At 36.1% G+C, this 22,030-nt stretch overlaps 1 protein-coding gene across 1 annotated transcript in view; it reads right to left on the reverse strand.

Moving 5' to 3' along the window:
• Positions 1-22,030, reverse strand: part of SEMA3E (semaphorin 3E) — a 260,670-nt gene that overhangs the window by 237,915 nt on the left and 725 nt on the right. The window lies entirely within an intron of this gene.

Consider the following 22,030-nt stretch of genomic DNA (forward strand, 5'->3'; position numbering starts at 1 on the left):
TTTATATATATATATATATTTGTTTATTATATATATATTATATATAATAAACAAATATATATATTTGTTTATATTTATTCAAACCTAAAAATAATCCATATTAATACACTTAACAAAGCTTTTGAATGAAGATTATTTGTACTTTTTCTGCATTTAATAGTCTTTTGTATTCTACAATCCATATGTCAACTTTTGATCATAATTTTTCACTCTTAACACCAAGAGAGTAAAACTAATGTAAAAAAATAAGAACAAACTCAAAACTAGTACTCTTGAGGATGGTGTAAACAAATTGAAAATAATATTTTTTCATATATCTCTCTTAGTTGTCACTAAAACTACATATTTCATCCCAGTTTCCTACTCCTTACCATTAGAGAATATGAAATGTAATTTTCATTGTAATCATTTACTGAAAAAAGGCAACAAAAATGACTTCTAAGGATGCAGCATCTTTTAAAGCATTTAAAATATAAAACAATATTCATATGTAAAGGCAGGGAAACAAGAATTCCAGAAATATGGTTGAATCTCTCAGAGAATTACCAAGTCTGTGGAAGTGAGGATTATTTTCTCCACCCTTCAGTCTTTCTTGCTGTTACTAAGACAGAGGAGTCGCTGTGTTTGCTCTGGAAAGTCCCAAGTGATTATTTAACAACTATACCTGTCCCAAGTTGTCACTTCACTCTATACTTTCTAATGCATGAGCCAAGAGAAAAAGGAGGATAAGATAACAATTATATACGTAAGTCTAGCTGCTCACGTTCCTCCAAAGTCCTACAATCCAGGAGACAAACAGCCAGACAGATTTTATTCCCGATTCAGCACTGTGGACAGCCAGCCAGAAGCTGTTTTCCTGTTCAAATACAACAGATGCTATGTTTCTTCCTTGTAAGGGAAGAATTTCACCACATGTAGTATAGAGAAAGTTGGCATGGCACAGTCAGTTATGCAGAGTGACACCTGAACATAATTTATTTGTGTGTGGAAAAAAGCAGTTTGCTTAGTCATGTCTAGGAGCAAAAATGTTTTCTTCCCAAATAAATGTGTTGCCAATTGTCAGTCAAGAGAGGATAGGTTAGGCTGCAATAAAAAACAACCCCGGTTTTCTCAGGATACATGCCCAGTAGTGGGATGGCTGGGTCATATGGTAGTTCTATTTTTAGTTTTTTGAGGAACCTCCATACTGTTCTCCATAGTGGCTGTATCAATTTACATTCCCACCAACAGTGCAAGAGGGTTCCCTTTTGTCCACACCCTCTCCAGCATTTATTGTTTGTAGATTTTTTGATGATGGCCATTCTGACTGGTGTGAGGTGATACCTCATTGTAGTTTTGATTTGCATTTCTCTAATGATTAGTGATGTTGAGCATTCTTTCATGTGTTTGTTGGCAATCTGTATATCTTCTTTGGAGAAATGTCTATTTAGGACTTCTGCCCATTTTTGGATTGGGTTGTTTGTTTTTTTGATATTGAGCTGCATGAGCTGCTTGTAAATTTTGGAGATTAATCCTAGTCATGTACCACAATGTTCATTGCAGCTCTGTTTACAATAGCCAGGACATGGAAGCAACCTAAGTGTCCATCGACAGATGAATGGATAATGAAGATGTGGCACATATATACAATGGAATATTACTCAGCCATAAAAAGAAAAGAAATTGAGTTATTTGTAGTGAGGTGGATGGACCCACAGTCTGTCATACAGAGTGAAGTAAGTCAGAAAGAGAAAAACAAATACCGTATGCTAACACATATATATGGAACCTAAAAAAAAAAAGCTTCTGAAGAATCTAGGGGCAGGACAGGAATAAAGACTCAGACGTAGAGAATGGACTTGAGGACACGTGGAGGGGGAAGGGTAAGCTGGGACGAAGTGAGAGTGGCATGGACTTATATATACTACCAAATGTAAAATAGATAGCTAGTGGGAAGCAGCCGCATAGCACAGGGAGATCAGCTCGGTGCTTTGTGACCACCTAGAGGGGTGGGATAGGGAGGGTGGGAGGGAGACGCAAGAGGGAGGAGATATGGGGATGTATGTATATGTATAGCTGATTCGCTTTGTTATAAGGCAGAAACTAACACACCATTGTAAAGCAATTGTACTCCAATAAAGATGTTAAAAACAAAAAAACCCCCAAACCCCGGGAATCTCAGTGGCTTCAAAGAACAGATGTTTATTTCTAGCTCAGTTTATGTAACCAAGGCAAGTCTTCAAGTGGGACCCTGCTTATCAAGTAAGTCTGGGACCCAGGGTACCGGAGCCTCCATCTTGGCAAGTGCATTTGTGACTGCTGAGGCTGGATAAGGAAACGTTACAAATCACACTCTTGGTCTTAATTTCTGAAGGTTTTTGCACGGAAGTGGCATTTGTCAATTCTGACCTCATTTCACTGACCAAATCAAGTCACAAAGCCACGTTAACCTCCAAGGGGAGGTAGGGATGTGCAATTCTATCATGCAAACAATGAAGAATTCAAAGATTAATAAACTGTTCAAATGATTCTTCACAAAACATAAATGTCTAAGTAACTTCCTATCATTCTTAAGTAGAGGATTTTATGTGGTTGAATCAAATGCATACTTACTGAATACATGTATGAATGTATGTACTGAATATATCTATGAATAGAACAAAGCACTATATTCCCTGCAGAAAATACAAATGAATACAATACAGCCCGTACTCTGACGTATTTAGACAAGACCACCACTGTCACCATCTTCATCACAGCTAATAACAGGAGCTAATATCAATTGAGCACTTTCTCTGTGTCCAGCACTGTTCTCAGGGTTTCTGTGACACCCATATATCGTATATCTCTACAAGTAACCTGAAATTACTACCATTGTTACCCTTAATTTGAGATTTGATGCCTCCAAACAGTTCTAAAATGTGAATATATTGTTGATAAAGTTTACATTATGGATAACATTAAATTCACATAAGGTTGTTTTTAAACCCCCTACTTAGCAGATAGCGTGGCATTGAGAAATGTGGAGAGAGAATAAAACAATGATGATAAGAAAAATGTAGGGAAAATATAAGAGCTTAGACTATGGCTCAGAGAAAAAAACAGGCTCAGATGGGCTCTACTATGATGTGGGCAGCCGTGAGTGAACATGGAGGCTCCTTGAAGCTGGCAGGAGAAGAAGCCTCTTTCTATTTTTAAAGAAAGGCAATTTATAGGTGAAAATGACATGAGACTTCTAAGGTCATAAAAAGAATAACTTAATAATGCCTCACTTTATAGATCTCCATCATTGTTTTTAACACTCAAGGACAGAGGTTTGTACACATACACCCACACCTTCCCACCTAAAGGCAGATTAGAGCAACTATAAAACAATTCTATTGTAAGTGAACCACACGACACTAGAGAAAATGGTCTTAAATGGAAGAAGCATGGGGGAGTTACCTTAGATATAATAAAGAACTTGTTTGCAATAAACTTTTTAAACACTAAGCTTTGCTCAGTATTAAGAGCTCGCTGTGGAATCTCTCTCTCTCCAGAGGGTTTTATTTATTAAATGGAATTTTTTCATCAGGCATGGTTTTAAACAATCCTGCCTAAAGTTAGTAAAATGGATTAGCTTGATTTAAAAAAGGAAAAAAAAAGTCTTCAGTAAGTACCTATGCTGTCGTAGGTTAAACGTATGCCCTTGAAGAAATTAGACCATGAACTAGTGAATTTGTTGGGGTCCTTTTCCAACGATTTGTGATTTCAATCATTAGGTTCAGTTGGGGGAAAATAGCTGCTGTTAATTATGTGTGAGTCTATTTTCTTAAGCTTTTGGCAAATGGGAGTATACATACTGCAAAAACATTTCCAACTACGGCAGCAATTGTGACACACAATATAGACATATCTGGATTATTACAAAACTTGACGTAAGTAGCAAGGGCAATTGTCGTTCGTGTTATGACCTCTTTTACATAAGAAAACATCTGTTTTTGCATTTCCTAATTTTTGTACAAGCAGATTCGAGATCAAATAGAAACACCATACATCTCATGTTGGACGTAACTAGTTCTAAGATGGGACATTTTGCCAGAATAGGAAAAGAAACTGTATTTGAATTTTTATTTTATAAAAACCACAATTTGTCACACTTCTATATCTTCTAACAGAAAGAAAGTATCTGGTAAAATGGCACCAGTCTACTTACTCAATGGTATTCCCTGTTCTTTTTCAAAAGTCCAGCGTTCTCCTGAAAAGCCACAACTTCCACATCACTTTTGCCTTTGCATCAGCCTGAAATGCCCTCCTCTTCATTCTTTCTTTCCTGAAGTCCTGCCTGTCCTTCAAGACCCAGATGAGATCTGAGATCCCACCTCTGTCAGGAAACATTCTTCAAAAATTCCAATTCACACTCTTTACATTCTTCATCTTAAACATTATTTTGGTTAAAATTCCAAAATATATGTTAAGAATATTTTAAATAGGAAATACAAAGTGTAAAATATATTTTCGCATAATTTAAAATATTTTATAGTCAATAAATTCCTTTTCATCATTAAAATATTTTTATATTTTTTATGTTTTATGTTCCTATATAATCTTCACTTTGCAGTGGTATTTATCAAATATATATAATCCTCCTTTGAGAATGACCAATTTCCATTTCATATATGAGGGCCAATAAATGCCCTTAGGAGGTTAACTATAAAGGGATGAAACTAACCGCAGCAAATATTTTTCCATAACTGTGTCATAGAATATAAAGAGCTTCCATTTCCTTTACCAGAGTTTATAATTTGGATACATTGGTAACTAAGTGATTTTGTGAAAGAGGAAATTATAAATCACTGTTTGATGGGTTTTTTAAAAGGTCGTTTCATGTAGTAGATCTTATCCAACAAAGACGATGATCTGGAATTCATACACAGTAGAGTAGCCCCTGAAAAGCATTCTTCCACAACAAGAAAAAAATAACACCAACCTAAAATTGATTAAGTTTATGGATACCATATTTGTGAATAAATTTGTAGTTATCTGGGAGCAGGCTATTTATGGCCCTCCTAGGGTAGAGAAAGATTCCTTTGTGCCATTGAAGTTTAGATATTCCCACATGTTTCTTGGGTAGAACGAGCACCCAGAAAAGACAGGTTGACCATAATACAACACAGGCATCCATATATTTAATTAGTTCTTACTCTTTTCTAGATACTGTGATATGTGTTTGTGACATAGTGATGAATAAAATATTGTCCCTACTCCTAACGAGTTCATCCTAGTGAACTTAATAGATTAATAGACAATTGTAATACAGCAAATAATTGTTGTAAAGTATGCATGGAGTACTGTGGAGGTTAAAGGATGACTGGAAGAGCCTACCACGTCTAAATCGAGTCCTAAAAATGAGCAGACATTAAGATTAAGCAGCACAGGAAGGGAGAATGGAGACAAAAGGAAAAGGCATTCTAGGAAGAAGCAATATACAAAGGTCCAGAGCAAGAAAAAGCTTGACAGGTGGCCAGAAAATCATGGAGCTCAGTATCACTGAAGATTGGAACTCAAAAAAGATGCAAAGCAAAAAGAAGGGGAAAAGTAAACAGGGTTCACATCGCAAAAGCCTAGTGTACCATGCCAACAGGAGTGTGTGTTCTCTAAAAATCCATGTCTATTCTTCCATTAAAGATTTATTGGGGGGAGTTGAAATGAGTAAGATTTGCATTTTTAATGATCACTCTGCTTGTAGTAGATTGGTTAAAATTTGAAGAGTAGATTGGATTGACAGTAAGATATGAAGAGTAGATTGGAAATGCCATTTGTCCAATCTACTCTTCATTGGAAGAGTAGATTGGATTGACAGTAAGATATCAGTCAGGAGGCTACTGTAATAAACCAGATGGACCATAAAAACATTAGTGGGACCAGGCATATAAATTGATTGAATATATAGTGTTCTTTGAACTCGACGACCACCCGACCCAACGCTATTCTTAGAGTCATTCTTCCTCTACATTCAAAATTACAAAAAAGTGTAAACAGGTCATAAACTAATACAGTGATATAGGAAAAGAGCATTTGATAAAGTTAATCCTATAACAAGAACAGAACAAGTAAGTTTGGTTTAAAAAAATATATATATATATATACACAGGTTTTTTAAAATTTAATTTTAATGATGCTTATTTTTTAACATATAAAGCCTTCTGCAGAATTATTTTTCTAGAGCTTACCATTTGACTTACAAGGAGTTAATGAAAAAAATTATTCTGAAAAATCATATGCCTCGTTTTTCAAATCACAGGACATTCTACAAATACCCAGAGAGACTGGCAAATCTACAAAATGACAGCAAATTAAAGTTACAAAATTAAGCAATCACAGCTATGATGGTATTTTAATTCTGCCATTCTGTTGTGGTGACCATTCCAGATTCTTTTTAAATAAAAATTGTTAAGACATTTAAAAGTCTCCTGTTTATTTTAGCAGTGAAGAAAGACTGTTTTATTTTTTCATATTAAAGAATTTCAAATGAACCTTTCATTTACTATAATTATACAAATTATTTTATATTTATAAAGAAAATCAGCAATTACATTTATTGGTCTACACCATCCCTGAAAGCCAAAAGCATACATTTCATATATTCTAATTGAAAAATTGTCTTTTATGTGCATTACACTTCTTCCAAATACTGACATCTTAGAACGAGCCCATTAAATGTGTAGTTTTAAATTTTAAAGTGCTTTAAAGGAATTGATACAACGAACGCAAGTTTCATCCTTCCTGACTAGCTAGTTTCCTAAAGACAATAAATGTGGACACGGATGTTAAGAAAATTAAGTGAGAACACACAACAGCAGAAATAGTCTGAAATTAGGAATGTTTCACTCCAGAGCTCACGTCCATGTCCGGGGCACCATGCTGTTACTCTGCTTCTGAGCCACATTCTACACTGGAGAGGGTAGGAGAGTTTTCCTTAACTTCAACAAATAAACCACACGTGTGAAATAAAGGAAAGAGCTGGCTTAGAGTCTATGTGAAAAACCCTTGGAAAACCTGACAGTCATTTCAACATAAAGCAAAAGGCTGGCATATTTGTCAAATAAGCTGCTGTCAACTCAGGTGGCTTTAATACATAAAGTCACCAGTTAGCAGCACCACAGTTCTGTGACCAAGTCAGGGATCTCTTGAGTATTGATTGTGGTGCTTGATTTTAAGCGGGAAATTAACAAAGAGGCGCCTGATCAGAATGCTGGTATCAGTCAGACAATCATGGCATGAGGAATATTCACCCACGACCAAAGGGCATGAGAACTATCTTTAAACATTTGGAGGTCTGTTATGACTTACGACCTTATGGCATTAGCGGAAAGAACCAAGGCTAAAACCTGGGAGATACAGTAAGTCAGGTTTGGGATTAGGTATGTAAACACTTTCTCCTTATCAGAACAGTCAAAAATGGAACAGACCTTCTTATCAGGCAGTCATTTCCCTTTCCATGAGAATGTACAAATTCAAATGAAAAAACGTGTCTGACCACCTGTCCGGATGCCACAGATACAATTAAGTCACTAAAATTCCGACCTTCAATAAAATTCTCTGATTTGGGTAAAATTCCACAAGCTTTCCTAAACTCCAGTCTTTTTCTAATTATTGATTTTGGGGGGAAGGAACATGGAATAAGATATATAAAATGTTGAGTGCTAAATACATGTCTTAATTGAGTAAGTAGAGCTACTGGTTTTTCTGCGTTCCAGCAATGATTCCTCCCTCCCTCCCTCCCTCCCTTTTCCTTCCTCCTTTCCTTCCCTCCTTTTCTCACTCCCCTCCCTCTTGCTCCACTCTTGCTTTCATGTGTTCTCTTCTGCTCTCTTTCCCTCTCTCTTTCTTTGCCTTTCTATCACTGTTCTACATGCATTCAAATGTTCATTCATTTAATCCTTATCAAAGACAATCAATGACATACGTGCTACTTCTCATCCACCTCTTCCAGTCAGAAAAAGTTAAGTAACTTTTCCAAGATCACGTGAATAAATTAGTTTCTGCTGCATTTGTTTTCTAAATGGTGCCTAAGAGTGGAAAAAATAACAATGTGCAAAATGAATCATTTTCGGCAGCCAGGTATAAAAGAGTCACATCCAGATGAGGAAAACATTTTGGAAAAACATCATTTGCCAATTTTTTAAAAGTTCAGCAGAAGGAAAGATTAGCAAATTAAATGAAATAATAAAGTTAGGAATGGACCCACCCAAAATTATTTAGATGCCAAAGTAAGCCAATCCCAGCTGTTATTCTTTACTCTGGCTGCCATCCTCAGCAAGAGCGGTATGGGGGAGTGTGGGCAACCGGCTGCAGTAGCAGCTGGGCCTATTTGTTAAGAGGAAAAAAATCTTCAGTGAAGACAAAGGGAAATTTCAGTGGCTAGCAGTGTGAATGGAAACTTGGAGCCTAGCTGGGGGAGCCTCAGAAGTGAAATGTAACAGTGATGTCAGCAACCAAATTACAGTATTGCACAAACCATTCACGGGGAGACTGCTTCCTACAGCGCTGCTTTTGCTGGCAAGAGTTTTATTCCATCAAGAGCAAAACTTACCAATGACAAATTTCGTATATATTTTCTCATATTACCAGTATTCTGGACATTCAAAAATTAAGCAATATCAATGTCTGTTCTAACTACGTAGGGGGTATAAATTAGCAGACTAAAAAGGACAAATGGCATTTCCAATCTAAAAAAAAATTGCTGTCACATATTCCACTAATGTAGAAATGTAAATGCATAGTAAACATAATCACATATTCCAAAGCACAACTGCATATAATAAAATCCTAGTATTCTATTTATTTTACATCTCCTGAGACCTATATGATAATAGGCATCTAATGTGTTTCTGAGTGATTACTGCTTGATTTGCATGTAGACTGTCTCATTAGTATCAATTTTCTAATTTTATTTTTCATTTTTATTCTTGTTCAATTTTATTGAAGCCGTAGAGACTTCCAATTTTTTCTCCAGATATGAAAAACTCTTCTACAATCCTAAAATATGTCAGGCTTCAGTTTGGGAATACACATTTTGGAGCAAGTAAAAAACATTTGGCAAAAAAATCTGTCAAAAGCAGTGCCCAGTACATAACTTTTGTCTTATTTCTGAGAATTATAATGACAAAGATACAATTATAGTCTTTTAATTATAAGTATAATTGACTTAACTGCAATACTTTTCTTCTTTCTATGGTTATCTAAATATTATTGCAAGGGAATTTTGCTTTGGGGGGTTACTAGGAAGTCAAAATATATTAAGGTGTTGAAGTTTAAACATATTAACTTCCCATAACTGGAACAATATAGTAATAAAATTGATATTTTGGGGTGGCTCATCATATCCATTCCAGTATTTCAAAGTCCTACCTTTTCTTTTTCTTCATTCCGGATGAACAAAAAGGGAGTGTTCTGTGTTCCTTTATTAATGCGACGGTGCAATTATATGGGTAGTTGAACATGCCAACAACTAAAATTCTAACATTTGACTTTGAAAAAAATATTTTTTTCTTTTTAAATTTTAAACATGGGGTGGTATGACTATTCTAAGAATACACCATATGGTTAACTCAAGTTTATGCAGACCCTTAAACTGCCAGCAAACTCAATACTCTAGTACACATTCTAAGCAATTGTAAAGTATCCGTCAGATATCATTCATCTGACCTGAAATATGTGTAGCATTTATGCATTGTGATAATGTCAAAGTTGAAATTTCTTTTGCATTTCCTTTCTTTTTTTTTTTTTACTTTGCTTTTGATAAGGAAAAATTAGCTATATCAGTTTCATCAATAATGATAGAGCTATTTCAATTTTTATTTTTCATGACTTTTCCTAATGTTTTCTTTAAAAACATATATTTTTGCCTTGCTTAAAACAATCAAAATGATCTTATTTTCTACACATTTATTTTGACAACTGGATTTAGTTTCTAAAAATAAAATAATCAAGCACCTCCCATTTCCATATTTATTTTCTCCTTAGAGTAGTAAGGGGCAGTGACAAATGTGTGCTTTCTCCTGAATTAACTTTACTTATAACATTTCTGTTTATGTCCATTAATTTCCTCTTTTATGTTAGGTGTATCATATCTGATGAATTCATACGGTGCTAAAAACAAAAAAAACACTCAAGGATACAACATTTCAAAATATATTGTCAATTTTTATAAGGCTTATACATAATAAAATCTTAGGTAAATTTTTCATTGGTTCTTTCCCAATTAACTTGGTTTGGAAAATACCTTACATAAACTAACCATAATTATAAAACTGGTAACTATTGCTTATTCTTCTCACAATATCATCACCTACAGCTACGCTTTTAAATGATAAATTCACAAAACAAAAAGGCAGCATAGTCAAATTATTCGTAAAACAACCTTCTCACAGGGATAAACTGATAAAAACAAAAAGCATTCTTGCTTTTGGTCATTTAGGGCATTCCTTAAAAACAAAGGTGTAGGATAAGTTGCTACGTGTTAAAAGCCCTCCCTTTGCTTTCTGCTTTGTCACTGACTTCATGCATTAGTTGTCTCTCTTCATCGTTCATCACTCTAGACATGAATGAAATGCTACATTGGACATTGGAAGATCACAGCAGGGGCAAATGGGAAGAAAAGGTGATTGAAATGGGACATTGATCATGTAATGGCCCAGATGAACTCAAACCACTCTGCAAAAGCTTCACACTCTCTTTCCATAAAATATGGATATTTTCTGAAAAATTTTGAAGCCGTTCTGGATTTCTCATCGTAGCTTTTGTAACAAAACCTGAAGCCAAACTAGGGCCTAACATTTTGGAGCTGGGGCAGAAGAGAAGTATTCCCATCCTTTTTCCTGATTTCCATCAGCTCATTTTCTGTCATCTTCTTTAGGAATCTAGCTATATGTGGCATCAGACAAAAGAATTAAGATTGGTAATACTAATGTGAATAGACGTAATGAAATTCTTTACATTAAGCGAAATAGGTAAGATAAATTTATTAAGTACCTTAAATTTGTTAGATTCTAAGGATTCAAACAATGAAATGCAACCTACTTGCCTTCAAAATCTACTCATGAATGTGCATTAATCATATATTAGTCATACAAAGAAAATGACAATTCCTTAAAGTCATATAGAAATGAGGCCAACTTAACATGAGTAAAGAGCATTCATGATTCTACCAGTAGTAAAGCTATGAATACAATGGAATTCAGTTAATTAGATATTCAAGGCTAACTGTATTTCTAGGAGGATACAGTGCATTGTATGCAGAGGGGATGGCAGTGGAAGGATGGCAGGCATGGTGGCAAGACAGCCTAAGACAGACAGTTTGCTTATTGCTTCTTACCCAGTCTCCTCCTATTCATCTCCAAGGCTGAGCTCTGTTTTTTTTCATTCCCAACTCTATGTTTCCATAGCACTTTGTTCTAACCTTTAGTATGTATAAAAAACATCCTGCTTTATCATGACTTGTCTCTTTTTACAACTAGACCTTAAGCTTCTTGGAGAAAGGGTTTGGGTAGAGGCACTGTGTGTGTGTGTGTGTATTTTAATAAACTTATTTTAGAATAGTTTTAGATTTACAGAAAAGTTGTGAAGCTAGTATAGAAAGTTTCCATATACCCAAGCCCAGTTTCCTCTATTATTAATAGTTTACATTAGTGTGGTACATTTGTCACAGTTAATGAACCAATACTGACACATTATTATTAACTAAAACCCATACTTTGTTCAGATTTCCTTAGTTTTTACCTAATATTCTTGTGCTGTGCCAGGATACCACCCAGGATACCACATTTCATTTAGAAAACTGTGTTTTTTATTCTAAAATTCCTAGCATGATGCTCAGTATCTAATACCTTGAAGAAGGTCAACAAATAGTCATGGAATAAGTGAATGATTGAATGAATAAATATTAAAAAGATATAGAAACTTCTGTATCCCTTCAGGGAAAGGTTAGGATGTGTAACTGAGGAATGAAGTGCACCTAACTTCATTAGTCCAAGAAAACTTCCCATTGAGAGATAAAGGACACCTGGAATCTTACAAAATGCTTTTCCACAATCCATCAACATTAAATGTTTTCTTATCTGAACACAATGATAGCACCATGTGTCACAATTTACACCACGAATAATCATTAAAAACAAATTTAATTTATATGTTAAATTATTATCAATAACTATATATACTATATATATATCTTATCTAATAGAAAAAATAATAGGTAGAGAATGGTATAATAGTTAGATATTTATGAATTTAAATATATGTATGAAGACCAAGGCTGTAATTTGGAAATTTAAATAAATGACACCTTAGCCTGGGTGATGGATCTGAAGGGGGGAAAGAAATGAAAACGTTAATATGAAAGTGAGGCTCCTTTGTAGCATCACCCCAAACACTTAGCCCAGTGTTTCTCATGCTTGAATGTGCATTGAGAATCCCCTGCAGGGCTTGTTAAAACACAGATTCCTGAGCCCCAGAATAATTGACTCAGTAAACCTAATTCAGTAGCTCACAGGGGATGCTGATGCTGCCAGACCAGGACACTTTGTACAGCACTGGCTTAAACCCAGCTCAACCTCCTCTCTGCCCCTCCTCTGGAAGAAGAGCAGAAGAAAATCACAAGTAGCATCATCTCCTCTGCAGTGAAATTCAACTAAGGCTCTCTCAGGTTAATTATTCAGCATTAGCTCTACCTCTTAAAGAAATAAGCCTTTATTTTGTCATTTTGACCATAACATGGAAGCCAAAAACAATAAGAAAAAGTTTTCTTTTGTTTTTTTTCAGTAGATACTAAACACCCAGCCTTTAGGAATGATCTGATTAAGTCATTTTATTCTGTCCACAAGGGTCTCACCAAAAAACTACTCCTTGCCCTCAAGGATCCTAAAATATAGTTAAAGACAATTACATAACTTAGAGAATATTATAAGCCATTATTATACAATATCCTACATCTCCACGGTACATTTCAATTTTCTACAACAATCACGAGATAGAAATTAGACTCTGTACTTATGAGGAGAGTAAGCCTCAGAAGTTCGATGATTTAGCAAGAATAATAGACATCAAATAGGATAAGCTGTAGATTCAAATCTAGGATTTTTAAACTGTGAATCCATACATACTCTTTCCACTAGAACATGCTGTCTCCTAATAAAATGTTCAAAGTGTTCTGGAGAAACTAGACACACTGGGAGGTCTGGTGAGGAGAAGAAAAGAGTCCTAACACTTCTAGAATTGGAAACGATCTCCGAAATCACATGGACCATAATACATTTTTGACTCAGGATTAGGAAAAAAGTAATCAGCAGGAGTGAACAGCTACATGCAAGGCTGTCAGCACATTTCCTCTTCAGCTTTAGTTCCACAGTGTATCTCGAGCTTTGAATTTAAAGCTCTCCTCGGTTCCCATCATTTCCTGAGAGGAAACTTGTCAGGAGGGAAAAGGTCACTGTCCCCAGCTGACCTTATTTTCTCCCTTTTTTATTCCCATTTTCATTGCTGTTGTTCTTTTCTGGTTCTGGAGTGAGTCCAGCCACCTAAAATCACCACTGGGACGTACCCTTAGGGATGCTACTCTTCTGCTCTATCCTGTAAACAAAACCCCCTGTCTATTCTGGTTTCAATGAGTTAAAAATCGTAACTCAGAGAAAACAAAGCAAAACTACATGGAAATAGATAGGTTTATATAAATAATATTCTTACACTTAACTCAAGTTTAGCCACAAAGGGAACGGGCTGGCAGGCCCTGCTCTGTCCTGCCAGGACCCTAATTCTCCCCTCCCAGTCCCCACACTGCCATGGTGCTGGGGACATCAGCCTCCCACTGGAAACACAGGCTAGACAAACAGGACAAGTTGTCCAAGTGGCTCGTAAGCTATTTATTTCATATTTCATTATTTCCTAAGTCATGAATTTCAACAAATTTTGAATGCCTAATGAACGCAGTTAAACTTCTTTTAAATTCAAAAGTCATGTCTTCTATTCGTTGAACGAGACAACAAAAGAAATACTCAGGTAAACTGAGGACCAATAAATAGATAGCACTCACTTAAAATGTTTTAATTTCATTTTCGGCTTAAGGTAGGGAAGAAATCAAAATCTCTCTTTGGAAAGAAGCAAGGTGGAGACAAAAAGAGGTGGGGTGGTGGTGACACAACACCGCAGAGAAGTTAAAGAAAGAAGTGAGAAGAGAAGAAAAGGAAGGCGTTGTGGTGATCATCCAGGAATGACGAGAGCATCAACAAGTAGTTTTTTTTTTTGTTTTTTTTCAAAAGAAGACTGATTATAGATGAGAGAATATGGCTGACCTGTCAGGAGGGTGTCTGGAGGCCCCAGCTGCTTCACACAATGCAGCGCTGAGGGGAAGGAAGGTGAATAGGCAGAGAAAGCCCCAGCCGTCCTCTTCATGTATGTTTTACCAAAGGAGCCATAAATAGTTGTTCATGATTCCTTAGTTTCCTTGGTACTCCTCACCCCACCCCTGGCATCAGACATTTCTTTAAAAAACACTGCTCTAAATCATTCTGTTTTATTCATATACCCAGTCAATGAGCATTGATTGAACACCTAATAAGGGTAAGGAACCATGGTCTGCGGCAGATACCTTACCTGTGTGTGGGGTCCAGGGGAAGGCAGAATGGAAAGCTTTCTTTCAAAGCAAACAATGCATGTTGGGCTGATTGCTTACAGGACACTGTTTGGTTTAACTTTTGACAGTGTGATCTGGTCTTAGTAATATCTGTTCTATTGTGCCTTACAAAGCCGGGCCTACAATTACCTTTGTTAGTGACTTTTGTTTATTTTATGGCTTTGGTCTCTTGTCTCCAAGGTGCCATCAGATAAAGTTCCAACTTTCCTTAAATTATCAACAAAATAATCTTACAGTAACTTACAAGCATGAGAGATACCAATATCCCTAGTTACTTCTAGTCATCTACTCCAATAAGAGCTGGATTTCATTTTTTAAAAATCTTTGCTCTCAAGTAAAAAACTGATGACTAAAGATTTTCCCTTATTTTAAGTTGTTAAGTTAATAATTAACTCATGATTGTTTTTAGAATAAAAAAGGGAACCAGAGTAGGCTAATTCTCCCCGAACCTCTTCTGATTCATGGAGTAATTTATGAAAAGCTTCCTAAGGCTAAAGTATTTACCACACTAATTCGCATTATCTCATGTAATTCTTTCAGGGTGTTGCAAATTACCCCATTTTAAAGATGAGAAAATTCATACTCAGAAAATAAGTAACTTGCTCATGTCGTACAGCCGGAAGCAACATTCAGATTAGGTAGGCCTCATCCGAAGTCTAGAGCTTTTAGGCTATTGATATTAGAATGTGAGAGTGTTTTGTAAAACTTGGGCCTAAACTACTTTTCTACATGTACTGTGCCAAGGCTATGAGCTAACTCCTTGAGCAGAAAGCAGTGATGACTAAAGACAGAAGTAGAAATATGTTTCTAAGCCCCAGAAATCAGGCAAGTCATGAATTTCTCTTTTCCTTTTCCACACTAGTTATAGAGTCAAGGTTACCAGGACAATGGGGCCTTATGGTGGGAATATCCTAAACTAGGTATTAGACCCAAGGCAGGCTGAAAACTTCTTGAGTAATCAATTGCTTTGGCCACCACCAGGGCAACAGGAACTCAAGTTATCAATTCCACAGACATTTCTGTTCTTGAAATCATCACATTCTTTGACAGAAAATGTTCTCCAATATCAGAGATTGTAACACTTGGTTCAAATGGGGTATTAACATATCCTTTTCCTTCATAGTTCAGAAAATCCAGCTGATAAAGTATCTAGTCTTGTCATTATCATCCTTATCATGAGTACAAAGAAAAATGCTTGCTTAAGCCCAAGAAATAACTAATGACATTGATAGTTTCCCTTATGCTTCAAATGTTATTTAAAACCATACCGTGAAAAAATTCTTTATTACAATAATCATCATCCTTTGTACAATGTATATAATATTCCAAAGTGTCAGATGTTGTACTAAAGACTACTAACAGCATCTGGCCCTGTCTATTGAAACAAAGAGAATAACTGAAATCTTTACTTTGCACCTTTTGGGAAAATGTTGTAAGCGGTATAATTTCAGTTTTGTTTTCTTTTAAATTCTCTGAGACTGAACTTACCAGAACACTTAAATACCGCGGTGGCTATGTATGAAGGGGCATGCATGCATGCAAAGTGCCATTTCTGGATTCCTGCAGACTAAATTCCTCTACTAAACCACAGAAGAGTCTTAGACACAAGATAAAGGAGTAAATCTTTGCACGCTCTCCCACTCAGAACTCCCCAGGATGATCCCAGTAGATATCTTTGATGAAAGAAAACTGACTCAGCAGATTGTTAACAATAATTTTCACCAGCAATGACCAATTTGATGTTTGGTGCTTTATTATGTGGTCGTAGAACTGGGGCCACCAAGTGATCTCATACCAGACAGAAAGATAGGCGGTCTCTATGAAATACCCTCGTTAAATGACAAATCTGACATGGACAGCAAAATAATATAGCAACATAAATTTTTACAAGAATATTCCATTGTGACAACATGACTGTTGCATGTATTTTTTAGTCAAGAACAAGCACTGGTTCTATATTATGGATAGAACACAGTCCTCACAAAACTTTTAAGAAATGATTTTATGTGACTAAATTATTTTTTGGTCCAAAATTGGCCCAGTTCATTTATTGCTTTTCCTAACTCTGACCTTCCCTCACCCTATTTCTATACTAAAGATAACTGTGTTCTCACTGTCATACTCAACATACAGATAAGAACCGAATAATTCAGGCTTCCCTGGCGGCGCAGTGGTTAAGAATCCGCCTGCCAATGCAGAAGACACGGGTTCGAGCCCTGGTCCGGGAAGATCCCCCATGCCACGGAGCGACTAAGCCCATGCGCCACAACTACTGAGCCTGCACTCTAGAGCCCGTGAGCCACAACTACTGAGCCCGTGTGCCACAACTACTGAAGCCCGCGCACCTAGAGCCCGTGCTCCCAACAAGAGAAGCCGCCACAATGAGAAGCCTGTGCACCACAACGAAGAGTAGTCCCCGCTCGCCACAGCTAGAGAAAGCCTCCGCTCACCGCAACCAGAGAAAAGCCCGCGTGCAGCAATGAAGACCCAATGCGGCCAAAAATAAAATAAATAAAATAAAATAAATTTATTAAAAAAAACACAACCGAATAATTCATAGAACCATTCAGAAGCTTTTGTGTCTCCAGATGCATTTCTGTGATGCACGAGCAATATTTCTATGTAGCAGATATAAAAATACAAAAAATAGTGTTATCTAAAATCCTTACATAGACTTCCTCTATAAAAAGTATATTCTGTGTAAACTAAACTCCACAAAACATACTGTAATTCCTTTCATGTTACCCAGTGGCTTTTTATTTTTTTTTAATATAAACTGTTGCTTAATAAATCCACCACTTAATTCTCACTGACTCCCCCTCATGGAGATCTGGGCAGTAAGGTTTGTGTTTACCCCTGGGTCCTATCTAACTACTTTCTTTATGAATCATGCCTTATGACCAGTTTTTATTTATTAACCACACAGGGATGTGTGACTAATGTCACTATTGATAATACCTAGTTACTGGCTGAGAAACCCAAGCTATGAGCTGGTTCACGAAAAACTGGCTCAGTCACTGCCTTTATAAAATTGGCCCTGGATAGAATATAAATACCACAGCCTCCAGGATGATCATTCAAAACTTATTTATCACTGCGCTCTTCTAGAATTCTATCTCAATTTTTTTAATGTAAACTGAAAAAAATTCTAAAATGTGTGGTGAAAAGTGAGTATGTAAAATAAACAGATATATGCACACTTCTATTACAAAAATACTGGCCATGAATCTTGGAAAATGCACAGATGATGTAATTATCTTCTAAATTATTATAACTAGAGGTCAAAGGTATGGAAATGGGATTTGGAGTGAATGCAATCAGGATAAATCACACATTTTATGCAAATCAAGACCAAGTTTTGCTGTCGTCTATACTAGCATCATTCTAGGACTTACTGATATCCAAACTCAAGCCATTTCCAAGAGTTTTTTTCTCTTTAGGACATGATTCCTTCTAACCTTCTCATTTTCTATCAGTCTTCAGGAAACATTAATAAGATAATTTTTAGGTTATAAAATGCTTTTACAGTATTATTGTTCCATTTTGATCCTCTCAAAAACCCAGTGAGATATACAGGGAAAATACCAGTACTACCCCTATTTTCAAATTAAGGAAATTGAGGCACAGATAATTACCATTAGTATAAGTGGAGGAATTAGAGCTGGAGTAGAGACCTCTGACTTCAAATCTGAGCTCTCTGAACTATGACAGATCTGTATTTAATTGGTTACAATATTCAAATACAGATAGACTAATTAACACTCGCTATCCCACGTTCTATATGTATGGATATGTATTCAATGCTCAAATCTACATTTATAATATCAACGTATTTTAGCAATGATCTTCTGCCATATTCATGCCTTTATTTAGCTATCTTTTCATCAAACATCCTGGGAGAACATCCTCTGCTTATCATCAGCCATTCTCCTTGGCTTCTGCAATTGTGAAGTTCCTCATTGGGTCTTTGAACACCTACCCTATCTGGAACCTCCCTCGATTGAATTTCTGGGACTTTCCACGTGCATTGGGATTCCTTCTTCGACATGGGCTTTCCTCATTTGTTTTTTTCTTCTTTGAGCTCCATTATCAAGAAGGCTATTTTTGTCTTCCCTGTAACCTCATTAATGCAGGATGGTGAAAGATAAGGAGAGAATGGACATCAACAGAGGGAAGTGGCTGAATCCACCAGGACACTTCTCCCTCTATTCTCTCTTTCCTTCATTTCTGTCATGAGGAGCATAGCTATTTTTCAAAGAAATCCTTGTAGTAGAATATTATAAATTTGTATGAATTATACCCAAACTACCCTCTTTAGGGTATTGGCTATAAAGTTGGCTATAAATTCTTAACTGTTCATAAATGTTAACATTCTTGTCTGATATAGTTAATCTGGACCCAAATCTTGACTGAAAATTCTTACAGGGCAGGGCAGAATCTTGCCATTTTTATCTTTGTATGTTTTTATTTGTCAACCCAATTTATCTTGTACCTATAAAATGCATTAAAAGATATGCATTGCCTCAACAAGAGCAAATATTTCATCTTTGTAGCTACAAGGCTTGCCTTAAGTTAGCATATTTGCTTAATATTGGGGTGGAGTGGATATTCCGTAAGAAGAGGGAGGAATTCAATATTATCCACTGTGGGTGGAGAGTAGAGAGGAGTAAGCTCGAAGATGCTCCATATCTGATCCCAACTTTCTACCTTTTCTCTCTCCCTCTCTGCCTTTTCTCCCTTTTGGTCCTAATGGTCTTCTCCTCTCAAGCTGTGTTTAAGAACATTCCACTTCCAGAGTTAGAGAAGGATGGAGGAGAAAGAAAAAGGGCACTTCCTGGGCATTTTTTTTTTTCTGAACATATTTTTATATAATTTAACTCAAGCTTTGTAAACATATGACACTGACACTTTCTCCTCCTCTTTGGGAAGTGACACGAGGTTTGTGTTCTCCAACACCATCTTGATAGTGGAAGATATAAGAAAGATGCTTGTCCTTCTCCAACATGGCATGGACCACTGCTATGAAATGAATCCCTGGATGAATCCAGTAGGCTACCTCCAGGGAGCCTACTGGCTTTCTCCACTGGGGGTCAGGCAGCAGTGCAGAGGTGCTAGATTACTTATAAGTAGTGTCTCTTATTTTTAAGGACCATGCACTCATTTATAATACTAATCACCTAATTTACTCACTACTAAAATTGTACCATTTCGGATATCATTTAAGACAGCAGAAGAGTATACTCTAAAATATTCTGCCCCCAGTTTTCGGACACCACTAAAATGTCCATTGAGTCTCGAGTGCAGAGAGGTGAATGTGCTGTTCATACTGTATCGAAGGGATGGAATATCCCTGCTCAGGCAGTCCTGTGCTTCTCTTTCACTGAGTCACCTGCGGTGCAGGGGCATTTGTTGCTTCCGGTTGCATCTCCGCTGTGATCTCTTAGCTGACTTTGCTAACTAAACTGAACAAGTGGGAACATTCTCTTTTCAGGTAACTCTATACTGTCTGCATAAGAGCACAGTATTGCACATTTTCAGCTAGTGCCCTTAAATCAAAAGGTTAAGGAAAGCCAAAAGGAAATCTTACGGGAGTTTTCTGTCTAGTGTACCCATAGCTTCTAGCAGTGGTCCTCCCACACCACTTAACAGGACTCATAAAATCAATTACAGTTATTCCTTTCACTAAGAGAGCTGTGGTGAAGACGAGACTGATGACAACATTATGCATTAGAGTTTTGGTATGCACTGACTAAATCAGAAGCTCTCCAATGAAATATTAAAATGAGGTATCTTTGGAAACATACTGATATTGAGCTATCAAAAAACAAGTATCCTAGTAATGAGGTATAAAAGGTTGATACCATGCATAGCAGAATGGCAGCTCGCCCAAACTGGCAGCTTATCCACTTGTGTACATAAGAAAAAGAATCCATTATTACGGTTTTTTTTCCTGACATCCTTATGTGTCCATATTCCATCACATCGAATTTTTACATTTAGATATATTTGATCTTAACTTCTTAGGAATATGTATTTTGATACATACCATGATACATCTTCCCAAATCAAATGAATTATACTAATTCTAGGCACTATATTTTAAATACTTTACAAATTCAGTGTCAATGTGTTTCTTAAATTTATGTTATCTACTGGGGAGTACTATAGGAAATCTATTTAAACTAAGAAAATACCCCTAGATTATAGCTGTTCTAAAAATGAGAAACTTCTATAGTCCAATCTACTGATGATTGTCAATTAAAAAAAAAAAAACTGTGTCATAAATTTGAGCCCTCCCTTTTTGTTTCTCCTTCTGGTAAAGATTACACTCATATTTTAAAAATACAGACTTCCTTCTACAGTGGGGACAATTTAAAAGCTTACACAATTGAAAAATGTTTTTTATGTAATTCTCACTATTCCATCTATTATCTGTCTCAATGGTTAATGATAATAAATACTTCTTTCCTGAAAATTTATTCCAAGTTACTTTTAAGTCAGCAAAGTCACTTTCTTAGAGTGTGGGTTTTGTTTGTTGTTTGTTTGTTTGTTTACAGGAAGAGTCATCAAACCTCTTCATGACTGGCTTTTACTGGTCCTGATGCAAAAGCTACCTTTTAATCATTTATGACTAAATGCTGCTTTACAAGACATAGTTACAGAATAAAATATTTAAGCGCTCTCTGAAAGATGGATCTTCAGTTAAGCAATATGAATTTACATTAAAAAGAATAGATGCTAGTAAATAGTATCTAACACTTTAATCAGTATAAATCAGTTCACAAGGATTGCTAACAGATTTTTTTTGCCACACATTAAAAAAATGTCTAATAATCAATTCAACTAGAAAGCTAATTTATAACAGTTGTTAGTCATTTTAATTACATGGTGATGACTTTGTTATCATGGGCAAAGAATCATTTTGAGTCTCAGGAGTTTTCTTTTTTCCTCCTCTCATCCGCATTATGGACAACACAAAACACAAAACCAATTGCACCTCTATTTCTGCAGTCCTTCCCCAACATCCTTGCTTCCCAAAATGCATAAATTGGTAAATACCCTTTGCTAACTTGGTGGATTCAGCCCCTCAAGGCTCTTTACTACCTGCTTCCTACCCTCTTCTGTTATGTCTGCTAGTGAGTGAACTTATTAACAAAACCTAATATTTACAAGACAAAAATAACATCTCTAAAGTTAGCCTGTGATTTTACACTATTTTCAGCTGTGGTTAAGTATGACCTATTCATTAGAGGTACTTAGAAGCTTCGGTCAGTGTTGCAATCATTTTTTTCAGGTGTATGTTAAGGGTCTGGGAAGACCAAAGATCAATGTTAAATAAATGACTTTAATTTTTTTCTCATTTTTTTTTAACAGAAGGAT

The sequence above is a fragment of the Eubalaena glacialis genome, chromosome 8 (genome assembly GCF_028564815.1).
Source record: "Eubalaena glacialis isolate mEubGla1 chromosome 8, mEubGla1.1.hap2.+ XY, whole genome shotgun sequence".
Lineage (NCBI taxonomy): Eukaryota > Metazoa > Chordata > Mammalia > Artiodactyla > Balaenidae > Eubalaena > Eubalaena glacialis.